General features: G+C 39.8%; 1 protein-coding gene across 3 annotated transcripts in view; it reads right to left on the reverse strand.

Annotated features, from left to right (window-relative positions):
• The window catches only part of LOC138011569 (dynein axonemal heavy chain 6-like), a 142,303-nt gene that overhangs the window by 39,334 nt on the left and 89,570 nt on the right, over window positions 1-13,399 (reverse strand). The window contains exon 1 of one of the 3 annotated variants that reach the window (XM_068858636.1): window positions 2,946-3,328. The exons of the other annotated variants lie outside the window; for them this stretch is intronic. The gene's annotated coding sequence lies outside the window, so the exon portion shown is untranslated. Of the gene's footprint in view, window positions 1-2,945; window positions 3,329-13,399 lie in introns of those variants that run through there. 3 annotated transcript variants of the gene reach the window in all.

The raw sequence follows: 13,399 nt of genomic DNA on the forward strand, positions 1-13,399 counted from the left end.
AAGCTCAAGCAACAGGAAGTTCGTTGGCAAACCGATCGTACCCTAAACAACCAAGTGGCTACAATGAGCACTCACCGGGCACCAAAGCAGTGCTTGGGTTGTGCCAGGTGCCTCACAGAACAACAAAAGGTGAATTTTTGGGGCTATTAAGTGCTCGGACAAAAAGCAAATTACTGTCCAGTGATTTTCCGAAATACAATAGTCAGGAAATCAACATCCATCGACTTGGAGTGGCATACTTCATGTATTCGCCAGCACTACGGATTTCTGGTAACTGGTGCACTATTTTCTGGACTTTGCTGATATTCACTTGGAGCCTAATGAACATCCAGAGGACCTCTATCAGAGGTTTATTGCATCTCTAGAGGACATACTCTTCAAGACTAATGGAATTTTCCACCATGGCGAGGCGGTGACTGAAGATGAGGTGCTTACGCCAACCCTTGAAAATTCCATCAGGTCCACATGGCACTAGTAAAAAGGCAGGTGTTATTATATTGTTTAACAATAACTTCTCTTTCCAAATTTCGCGAACATATTCTGATCCCGGGGGACGCTTTCTAGTTTGTGACATGACTACAAACGGGAAACAACTGACTTTGATAAACGTATACGCACCAAATGATGACAATCCCACTTTCTTTACTTCTGTTTTTCAACATTTAGACGATCTCAAGTGCGATGAGATTATAATAGGAGGGGATTACAATTTAGTGCTGGACGTTGAGAAGGATAAAAAAGGCGGACTAGCAAGAACACATAAAAGATCGTTGGAAGTTATAAATAGCTTTTCCGGTGAGTTTGACTTGATAGATGTCTGGAGAGTCCAAAACCCTGGATTACGACACTTCACATGGAGGCAAAGAAACCCAGAAATACATTGTAGACTTGACTTTTTTCTCGTAAGTCATTGTATCGCTAATAACACCACCAAAGCAGACATTGTCCCAGGTTACAAAACAGATCATTCAATGATCACCTTGCAATTATCTCTGCACAATAACCAACGAGGACGAGGATTTTGGAAATTAAACACCTCTTTTCTAAAGGATGAAGAATATGTAAACCAAATTAAAGCAGCTATAACTCAAACTAAGCACGAATATGCACAAGATAACACTGTCACACCTGGGCTATTGTGGGAAATGATAAAAATGAAAATTAGAGAAGCATCAATGAAGTATGGAAAATCAAAAAAGGAAAATATTAAGCAAAAGAAGGATGACATTGAAAAATCAATAAAAACCCTCGAGGGACGAATTGCTAATACCCTTGCAAATAACTCCCAAGATTTGTGGATGGAATTGGACATGAAAAGATGCGAACATGAAACCTTAATTGAATACCAAACAAAAGGAGCTATTATAAGATCTAAGTCTCGATGGTATAACGAAGGTGAGAAAAATACTAAATACTTTCTTAACCTAGAGAAGCGACACTGCAAGCAAGGAACAATCACTCAATTGAAAATTAACGAAAACAAGCTGGTTCAATCAGACAGAGAAATCTTACATGAGTGTGAGACTTTTTATAAAAATCTGTACCGTTCCAAAACGCAAGTGAGCGACTTTCCGGAAGAGTTTTTTCCACCCACACGAGAATTATTAAATGACGAAAAGCGATCCTCTTGTGAAGGCCAGTTAACTGCTAAGGAATGCCTGGAGGCCCTAAAAGACATGGCAGCAGGGAAATCACCTGGTACAGATGGCCTACCATGTGAATTCTACATGGTTTTCTGGGAAGACATAGGAGAAACCCTCACCAGCGCTTTTAATTTCTCCTATGAAATATGTAACCTGACTATATCACAAAGGCGAGGAATTGTCAAACTCATACCCAAAAAGGATTCTGACCCTATCTTGATTAAAAATTGGCGTCCCTTAACTCTATTAAATTGCGATTACAAGATTGCTTCAAAAGCCATCGCGAAGCGAATCAAAACAGTTCTACCAGAGCTAATATCAGATGATCAAACAGGCTTCATTAAAACCAGATGCATCAGTGACAACATACGTACACTAGATAGCGTCATCAAATATACAGGTAATAAAAAAATCCCTGGACTTCTCCTTTTTCTGGACTTTGAAAAGGCTTTCGATACTCTCGAATGGTCTTTTATCAACAAAACTCTTCAAGATTTTGGTTTTGGTCCCTCGCTGTCAAGTTGGGTCAGGCTCTTTTATTGTAACATCGAAAGCTGCGTATTAAACAATGGATGGACAAGCAATTTTTTTAAGCTAAGCCGAGGCGTCAGACAAGGGTGCCCTCTATCGCCTTACCTTTTCATACTCTCTGTAGAAATACTCGCTGAAGCCATACGAAATAAAAGCGAAATTAGAGGTATTAAGATACAGGATACTGAATTTAAATTAAGCCAATATGCAGACGATACGACGCTCATTTTAGATGGATCTGAACAATCCTTTAAGTCTTCGCTTTCTTTGATAGAAGCTTTTGGTAAAATATCTGGCCTCAGACTGAATGACAAGAAAACAGAAGCTCTCTGGATAGGGTCTAAAACAAACAGCTATCAAACATTTTGCCCGGAAATGAATTTTAAATGGCAAAAGGGAAAGACTAAGGCACTTGGCGTTTGGTTCGCAACGGATCGCGATGCGGCAATATCTTTAAATTACAACGAAAAGCTTACGAAAGTTAAATCTATCTTAGGATGCTGGAAATTTCGAAGACTTAGCTTAATAGGGAAAATTGTTGTTCTGAAGAGCCTAGTAGCATCGCAACTTGTATACGTACTCACATCGTTGCAAACTAAGCACCATGCAATTAAAGAGATTAATAGGATGTTTTTTAAATTCTTATGGAATGATAAAGGTGATAAAATTAAACGCAAGGTTATCATCAATGATTATTCTGAAGGTGGACTCAAAATGATCGATATTACAACTTTTAACAAATCCCTTAAAGCTACCTGGATTAAAAAATACCTGAACACAGAAAACTGCAGCAAATGGAAAGTTTTTTTTGATCTAGAACTCGCAACATATGGAGGCAACGCCGTCTTTAAAGGAAACCTAAACAAAAAAGACATTGGTAATCTAAACATAGAAGACCCTTTTGTTAAAGAAGTTATAGAAATATGGTCTGAGACCTTCTTTGAGAAAGGAATAGTGTCCAAAGATCACTTTCTAGCTCTACCTCTCTGGCAAAATTCATTAATAAGGATAAACAATGCACCAGTACTATGCAAAGATTGGCTTTCCAAAGGTATAACACAAGTAAAACATTTAATGGATGATTCTAACAACTTTCTTTCCCTTGCCAGCTTTCAAAATAAATATCAACTAAAAGTCAGACCACTAACTTTTTTTGGCATAATCTCTGCTATTAAACCTTTACAGCAACAGATTCCGAGGTCTCAGCTGAAGTATGACAATTTCATGAACACGTTCCTAAAGCACCAAAAACCATCGAGAATAGTTTACAAGAAATTAATTTCTGACCAAGCGGAACGACCGCTATTATCTCAAGAGAGGTGGCAGAAAGAAATCGGGTCCACAGCCAAGGTAAAAATTGACTGGAGAAAAGCCTACCTATTGTCTGCTGCGTGTACAAAGAGTTCCAAATTAATTGACTTCAATTTCAGATTTTTACATAGACGGCTGGCGACCAATAATTTTCTGCAAAAAATAGGAATTAGAGAGGACGGAACATGCACCTTCTGCCATGATAAAAAAGAAGATCTGTTACATTTATTCTGGGGATGTGAAAAAAGTAGAATTTTTTGGAATGACCTCTCTATATGGCTGCAGGCGTGCCACGTGCTTTCAAAAGAGAACCACTTAGGAATGGAAACGGCCTTAGGCCTGAAGCCAGACGACTCCAATTTTAAACTCCAAATTAATTTTTTTGCCTAATGGCTAAGCACTACATTTGGATTTGCCGTTCGAAAGAACGATCCCCAACCCAAAACAACTTCTTGCTTTCCCTGAAACAGACGCACCAATTGGAAAACAACACAATAAGAAATTCAAAGAAATGGAAGCCACTTCTGTCCCCGCTGCAACGAGTCTCCTAAACCCTTAACCTTAACCTTGAATTTTTAAATATTGATTCCTCTATTTTAAAACTATCATTATAAATGTAACCCTAAAGGAAAGAGATGGTTTTTAGAAGTGCTAGAAGTCGTATGTCATTTATTTATTTTATCTATTATTATTATCTTTTCTTTTTTTTTTTTTCTTTCTTTTTCTTCTCATGTTAGAAAACGTAATTTTAATGCAATTAGTGCTTAGTAGTGCTGTAATTCATGTCACGTTCGTATTGCAATACTCATTGTATCGTTTACTGTAGTTTGCAATGTTTTATGGTGTAAGTGTGCATATTTAAAAAATAAAATTATTATTTAAAAAAAAAAAAAAAAAAAAAAAAAAAAAAAAAAAAAAAAAAGTCCACATGGCTCAGGCTTGTGCACCTAGAGTCACCCAAGTTCGTCAAGCAGCAGTATGGGATGGAGCTGTGATCGCACTCCTTAGCGTCAGTAAAGCCTGAGATAACGCAGGCCCTCTCTTCATTTCTTGATTAGATCCATGCTGATGATAATGCCAAGATCATGCGTCCTGCCACATGCAGTGCCCCTAAAAGCTCAAATCCTACAAAACTAGATAATTATAATTATTTAGTTGGAACACTTAGTGAATGGTCTAGAATCATCGTGTTACAAGACCATAGCTTATACCACGAGTGACGAGTGTCACATTATCCGCAAAAAATGACATTTTAATTAGTTACGTTAAAGGACCACTCTTCTTTCATAATAAAATTAAATTATTGTAGCATTGATTATTTTATCGCATGATCTTTACAAATCTGTTCTTCGGGTAGGCGTACAAAGCTTTACTCATTTTTATTTCATTTACATCAGAAGGTATCCACTAGATTAGTCTTTTCCTAAAAAAACACTTACTCAGTTGCAAGGAGTCCATCACAATGTTAGGAGCTATTGGATAACTTTCGCAATTGTTTCAACTGTAGCAAATTTGGAGTTTTTAGCCTTGGAGTCAAGATCAGACATAAGTCACGCTTGTAGACCTTGTACATGTGGTTCGTTTTACCTTCTTTTTCCTGCACAGAGTCTTATCGTAGTTTTTGTTTCTTCTGACATAAAAATCACACGTTTCCTTTTAGTTTTAACCGCAAGTGCTGTAAATGGTCGGACTAGCCTGATTTTAATAAACGCATTGAATCTTGCTGACTGCCTAGTACTTCACTGTGATTAACCTGCATCGCCCACAATTCTATTGTCTTTCGCGACATGTACTTGCAGTGCCCAGTTTTTCAACGGGCGGCATAACAATTTGCATATTCACAACAACTCGGCTGTGATTGGCTGGCAAACTTAGCTTAGGGAATACTCGACTCTCTACGCCCACTTCAACTCCTGTCAATCAAATTTAGGATGTGTGAAGTAAAATTAAGTGGACCACAAAATCAAGTACACCATTAAGAAGAAGAAAAACTCTCCAATCAAACTCGTATTTCCACTTTCCTTTTCCGATTGAGTTTAATTGAAATCTGCTAGAATGATTACACTGGTTTGTTCTTCACTTCACTTTCGGAGACATTTTCACACCCCGAGCATTGGAAAATGTAAAATTTAGCCTTATTTCTGCTTCGCACTACCTTTCTCAACTTTTGAAAGAACCCGGCACTTTGTAGTCACGCTGTTTGACTCGACCGCTCAATGCAGTCTTGTAGTCTGAAAACTGACTGCGATCGCAGAGATACAAAGTTTTGTATATTTATGATTGCAGTCGCAACGATCGTAACGATCGCAGATTGTATGGTTTCCATTTGATCTCAATGATCGCTGCGCGCTGCGATCGCGTTGACCCTTGCGAAAATTGCAATTATATCAAAACCAGGCTTTGATGATCAGGAAGAGGTATCTTTAAGTAAGAGAACAGAAGAAAAATCAAAAAGTTGCTTGTGTTTAGTACAGTACATCCTCGGAGACCCAGGGGCAGATCGCGGAGGCAAGGGAAAGTCAAAACGTGCGAAAGAAAATGGCGACGAAGAAAAACATAGTGGGGCGAGAAGAGCCCCTGGGGACAAGTTCTTACCAGACCAGTTCCAAACAGCAGAGGTAATTCTCAATTCTGATTGGTGCCAGAAATTCTTTGTGTTTTTCTGCCCAATCAGAGATCAGCAGGCCGTGAAGTCGTTTCGTGTCTTCTTACACGGAAATCACTTGTTCGCCATACTCGCCTTGGTTTGTTTGGCAAGGTTTTGCTCGAGGAGAAAAGTCTCACAGCACAAAAATGAAATCCGAAATCGTTCGGAATATCGGCGGAGAATTACGCTGAACCTTTCGCAGGTATCATTACAGCATCGTATTTCCAAGTGTGCGAGATTTTCTTAATGATGTCCTCCCCGATTCACCTAACAAAATAGCAGCGATTACTTTTGATCTCCTTTTCTTAGTCGTGGTATTTCTCGATTTCTTGCATCAATTGCTGTGGCTGAAATTTTGCTGATCTCCAGAGAAAACGTTTGCTTCTGAATGCTGCCAAAGTAACAGCTGATGTGTTCTTTAATAGCCTTGCAAAGGGCAATACCCAGGCTGTGCAAATGTGCTGGCAATTCCTTTAAGACAATGTTACTTGGATAATGGACAATAATCTGAACGTGAAAAAAGATTAAAGACAGTTGCAAAGAACACAGGAAAGAGATTGTGAGCACTGTAAGTTGGGCTGTCATTAATGTTCTCAAGCAACATTAATTTTGCTCTAAGGAAATTCTTGTTTGCTATTTCATATTTCATACAAAAGTGTGTTGTGTGTTCGACAGTAATAACAACAACGGAGTCCTGAGGTTTCTTAAACAATGCTGAAAGAAATCTTCTCCAATAGTAAAACGAGTTTGGATCCATGTAGTACATAATCTGAGTTGTACCTCTGCAAATATAAAATCTTAACCTTGTGTGACAATAAGCCGGAGCACTTGGCTGAACATCTGTTCTGAGCCAGTCCTAAAGGATAAGGATATGGCATCTTTTGTAAAAAGTTAAACTAAGTAATTTGCAAAAAACTTGAAACTTAAGAATATGCCATTACAACAATGGCAAATGTCATTTTCTAGTGTACTGTCAGTATAATAAAACATGTGTTTCTACATCAACATACAGTGTGTGTATGTATACAGAATTATTGAAATTGTGTATACCTTGACAGATATTCCTTTGCTTGATTTTGGAAAGCAGTGGCAACTTGATTTTGGTGTTTGGGTGCTTTCCTCATGGTGATTTTTTAACTCACCAGGACAATACATCACTGAGGATGGTGGAATTGGCTTAATTGGTACATTTTCAAAGGGAATTCTATAACCTTTTTCCATGTCACTGTGAAAAGCAGTTTCTGCATCTTGCCTCGGTATCAAAGGATAAAGGGGATGTCTCCTTTTCAACAAGTGCTTTGCTGAAATGGCAAATGACGACTTTTTTTTTCTAGATTGATTTCAGCCTTTTGTGACAAGTGTCGCACAATGCACCAGAAAGACCATCATCTGCCTGGACTTTTAAGTTTGATCGAAAGCCTCTTCAAATATTTTCAAAAATTTACCATAAAGGTTTCGCTGTCTCTGTTTGTTAACAAAAACGTAAGAACGCACTCGACAACAGGCGTGACTGAACTGTTTCTTTCGGTTGGCTCATCGTGAACAATATCGTGAAGAGAACACGAGCTCGATAGCGTTTAATTTAATTCGGCGCGCATTGAAATAAAGTCGTGCTGCGTGTGGCCCGTGCGATCAAGAATTTCTCGAGATTAGCAAAAGTTATTGCCACCACGATTCATGTAAGATTTCTAGAAATACCTCGACCAGGATAACGGGGCAGAATAAAAATAATTGCCAGATCAATTAAGTAATCGCTGCACTGCTATTTTATTAGGTGAATCGGTGAGAACATCTTTAAACAAATTTCGCACACTTGGAAATACGCTACTGTACCAATACCTGCGAAAGGTCCAGCGTATTTCTCCGCTGATATTCCGAACGATCCCCTGTATATTTTGTGCTGTGATTGAGACTTTTCTCCTCGAGCAAAACCTTGCCAAACAAACCAAGGCGAGTATGGCGATCAAGTGATTTCCGTGTAAGAAGACACGAAACGACTTCACGGCCTGCTGACCTCTGATTGGGCAGAAAAACACAAAGAATTTCTGGCATCAATCAGAATTGAGAATTACCTCTGCTGTTTGGAACTGGTCTGGTAAGAACTTGTCCCCAGGGGCTCTTCTCGCCCCACTATGTTTTTCTTCGTCGCCATTTTCTTTTGCCCGTTTTGACTTTCCCTTGCCTCCGCGATCTGCCCCTGGGTCTCCGAGGATGAGTACAGTAGAACCTGTATATAACGGCCACCCTCGGGACTTGAGAAACTGGCCGCTTAATACAGGATCACTAAAAATACTCAATGGGCATGGTCTAATGTCAATTTTAATGCGTATCATACAAAATATTTTATTAGGTTGATATTCTTGATATATTTTTTGTAAGTTACTGTACTGTATTTCTCTGACTAACAGTTCACAACAAAATATCTGATTCCGTCATTTCATAGTTGTTTAATGTGTATAAATAATGGAAATGTTTCTAATTAAAAGTAGCACTATATAGACAAGAAAACTGTAACTGTAGTAATAGGGTAGGAATTACGAAGTCTTAAAAATTTCAGAGATGTACGTCTGGGGCTTCAGCACTTGAACCTTTTGTTTGCAGAGCAAATCGACTTTGCGGGCATTGATAGCTATTGGAGCGGCTTTAGACATTTCTCGCCTTTTTGACAGCCAAATTATCGGCCGACATTTTGTAAAACAATTCACTGTTGATTCATAATCTGATGTGGCTCACTTGGAAAAGTTCTTTCTACAGCTTAATTAAGTATGACAAACGAACTTCTTCACGTCTATTCTTATATCCGTGGGTACCATGCATACTTGGAAAGAAGATATCGCATTTTACTTGGACGCAGTTTCTTTCATTCACAAAGGAAAACCCATGAGTGACGCAAGCTCACCAAAGGCAAGAGTTTGGTGAAAGAAAGGTGAGGGACTTCAGGTTACTGCAAAAGGGTCTCAAAATCTTGCAGGAGGACGAAGACTTCATATACTGGTGGCAATTGCATATGGAAAAGGAGTTATCTTGAAGGAAACCTATGAGAAAATGAATGCTGCTTTTTTTTCGCAGTTTATAAAAGACAATTTTAATTCATGCTTTACTCAAGCAGGACCAAAAAGAAATGGAAGACGTTTATTTGTAATGGATAACGATCCCTCACAAAACAGCAAAGCTTCAGTTAGAGCTATGGAACAGATTGAAGCTGAACACCATAAAATTCCGCCTCGTTCACCAGATCTCAATCCTATTGAAAATATTTTTCATGTTGTTAAAAAGAGTTTAGCTGAGGAAGCAGTATCGTGCCAAATAAGAAAAGAAACATTTGAAGATTTCAAAAACAGAGTACTTGATATGTTTGCTAAAATCGAGGTCAAGTTGATTGACAAAACTATAGAGAGCACGCCAAAACGTATTGAAGCTGTATTGGGTTCAAAGGGGTACAGAACAAAGTACTAGAGTGACTATTTCAATATTGTAAACTGTAGCAATGAATGGATAATGTCAACAATAATAAATTATGTGCAGAATAAAGCTGAAGGGAATTCTTCCAGTACACTGGAATTGGTTAATTAGATAAAATGTAAGAGCTGGTTTACATTTCATTAGACAGCAACAGTTCTCGCCAAAATGACACACAGTGTCACGAGCAGTTTTTGCTCAGATTTCCTAAACTGTTCGCATTATACTTATTGCATGCAAGGCATTGCATGCAAGGCACGTAATTATCAATGATTTTTTTCTCAAAATTATGTATCAAGTTCACATGTTTTGCATTTTAAAAGTGGATTTTCAACAGTACTCACTCCCACTCTAAAGAAATAATATAAAGCATTATCTAGTTTACCCTAAAGGTTGCCGAGTACTGTTGGAAAACCACTTTGAAGTTACCACTTTTAAGTAAAGGTATAAAAAAATAAATAAAATGTTACGTTTACCTTACATTTGCACTTTCTTGGTTCCAATATATCAGATACGTTTAGGTAGACAAGCCATTTTCAACCGAGTACTGTGGCTTCTCTTACCGAGTAGTGTGACTTTGACGTCATGACCTCAACCATCTCTTGTAAACAAAAGGAGATTGCACAAAGATAAACACCAATTACTTGCTTGTCAAAATAAATCTTGCAAAGCAGCTTGCACAAGGGACTAAATTCTCTTGCTCACTCTGAGGTATCTGTCACCAGAAATGGAACAGACGCCAACGAACTTCCATTATCTGTGTGTTCACGCGATCAACGATGGCGGCTTTAGACTCTTCAAAGCCTTTGCTGACGTCAGACGTTACAGCAAGCCTCAGCCCTCGCCGAGCCCAACATAGATTCTGTATTACGCCACATCACTCAGTGGAAGCACCTAATCATCACTGACCTTAACAAGCGCATTTTATCAGATACCTCTTTCACAGAGCTCCATGAAGTATTGCAGTGTTGCCACTCCCTTCAAGGGAGTCCAAGTGTACATACATGCCCAGCTCTGAGACTGCCCTCAAAGAGCTTACTGTATGTGCTGTGTGCTAGGTGATCTACTAGAAGAAGGCACTGTGATGAAGTTAGCTGATGACCTGTACTGTGGTGGTGGTACTCAAACCAACCTACTCAACAACTGGGAAAGAGTCCTACATGTATGTGCACTGTACCAATGTAACCTTCACCTATCTCTATCCAAAACCATAATTAACCCTCAGTCTAAAACAGTATTGGTTTACAATGTACATCTGGAATGCAGGCATCCTTAAAGCAAGCCCTCATCGCATAGCCATGTTAGCATCCTGTCCAGATCCCAAGACAGTCAACCAGTTGAGATCATTTAGCGGTGCTTGTAAGATTTTGTCCCAAGTTGTACCATGTTGCTCTGTACTCTAAGCCCCACTCGACAATGCTATCACTGGCTGGACTGACTTAATTCAATCCTCCTTCCATGAACCCCAGAGTGCAATTTCCGAGAGTCGCATGATAACTCTACCCAGGCCCCATGATGCAAAGCTATGTGGCACCCAGTCCACATGGTTGCCTTGTGAGGTTGAGGCCTTATCAATCATCATCACTAGTAGGCATGCATTCTAACTGACAGTAAGCCATGCGTACAAGCTTACAAAAAATTATGTCAAGGAGAGTTCTCAACAAGCCCCACAGACGCAACCTTTGTGTCTACATTCAGCCGCTATCAAGCATCTGTTAGACACGTTGCTGGCACCGCGACCCTCCCATCAGGCTTTGCCAGCACCAATGCCCCTGCCTGCGAAGATCAATAATTGTGCCAAGTATGTTCCTTTAAGCAACGCCTAGATTAGTCTATTTTTTGCAAAGAGTGCCCATCCAAGATCTCCTTAACGGCCTCAAGGAACTAGCTGGCCAGCATGGCTCTCCATCTAGTTCGAATGCAATGATCTCCGGTGTACACATGCTCATCTTAAGCAAGGCACCAGGCCATCCAAACAGCTCAAAAATATCAAGGATGTTAAACGCCATCTGAATGTGGCCACAATTGCCAGGCATGGACTACTCGTCATCAAAGGCACAGACCCCTTGTCACCTGCTTGCAAGAGTATCATCATTCCACGTCAAGTTTTAGATGGCCTCCTGACTGCGTTCTATATTCAGTTATGTCACCATTCCGACCATCAACTGAAGTCAGTAGTGAAGCCCTATTCTTTTGCCTTGGATATGGATAACGCAATCAGCCACGTCCCACAAGGCTGCCAGGTCTGCGCTTCCCTCCACCAGCCATACCAGGACCGCATTGAGCAGTGCTCAAGCCCACCTACAGATGTAGTGGGAGTGGCAATCGCCGCAGACGTTGTAAGCGCTCGCGTCAACTCATTCTAGTGCTGAGGGAATGCACTAGTCTTTCACACTCTCCTTGCTCCTTGGAGAAGAAGGACATGTTTCACTCCACAATTGGCTCATCCAGCTGTACATACTGATGAGTCCATTAGACGGCCCACACGCCATGATTCGCACTGATCCTGCACCTGGCTTTAAAGCCCTTGTAGACGACGTGCTCTGGCATGTCACCAGATAACACTTATTCTAGAGATTGGTCAATCGAAGACCTACCGGTTCTCCACTGAACAGAAATATATAGTTCCTCTCTAAGGGAGCCAGTTTCAGGTAGCCAAGTCTCTTGTAATGCAGCAATGTTGTTAATCACTGCTGTTGTTCTTGCATCTTCAATTTGCTTTGCTGCGCCACAGTAATATGTCACACATTACGTCATGCATTAGTTATGGTCCCAAATAACATGGCATGGAAAACGCCAGGGAAAAAAAATTCCAAGCCGGCAAAGGAATTGCAAAATTTTTCTGGTTTATGGTGACCAAAAAAGAAGAAACTCTGCCTCCCTGCACTGCCAATTGAGGCAGGCGACCTGTGGCAAGAAAGAACCTCATTGACCGGGGGCTGTGCAGTTTGAAGTTGGTGGTGGCTTTCCAACGAGATGCTATGACCTCTTCCATTGTCGGACGTGACTCCTGGTGCCTACTCTATACCAGTTGAGTATTGGCTTATCACTAGTAACTACAACAAGTTGCAAAAATAGTGGAGACACTTCACCTTCTTGGGGCGTTATTAATTCCCCTATTATTTCTCACACTGCAGCCCCCCCCCCCCCCCTCCCTTATCAGTGTTGCTAGCAAGACAAAAAAATGTTGGAAACTTAATAGTCTGGCGGATATGTGAAAAAAACTGCACTTTGTGAAGAAAGCACCAAATTTTGCACAGAGGTTGTTTATGGCAGTCTAAAGAGATTTTGGTATGGAGCCATTGACAGAAATTAGGTCTAGGCCATTTAAGGGGTCTTTATGCATGAAAGCGAGGCTAGACTAGCAAGATACCCATTCTGGCCTATCACATTAATTCAAAATGTTCCAAATTACATTGGTATTACTTGTATTTGACGTCATGATATCGTCAACTAACAATACAACACAGGAACTTATAAGTTTTTTTTTTACACACGACAAGGTAATTTTCGTCATGACCTTGACCTTCACAACTGTACTGTCTTTTCATCTGACTTTAGGTTTGCTTCACACGTAACACATGTCAATGATTATAAGACAACAACACTAGTTAGGAGGTGTTTTCATTGGTTTGAGCAGTTAAAGCACTTTCAGAAAGTCTCAATATTTAAAAGCAAAGCACGTGACCTCGAAAAGAGGGGCCATCTGCAGTTAACTTAACATGGCTTAAAACAGTTTTCAGCACTTTCCAAGACTTAGATTTTGATGGGTCATAATTACCACTCTTTATCAATTGATGCTACAATC

This window comes from Montipora foliosa, chromosome 7 (genome assembly GCF_036669935.1).
Source record: "Montipora foliosa isolate CH-2021 chromosome 7, ASM3666993v2, whole genome shotgun sequence".
Classification (NCBI taxonomy): Eukaryota; Metazoa; Cnidaria; class Anthozoa; order Scleractinia; family Acroporidae; genus Montipora; species Montipora foliosa.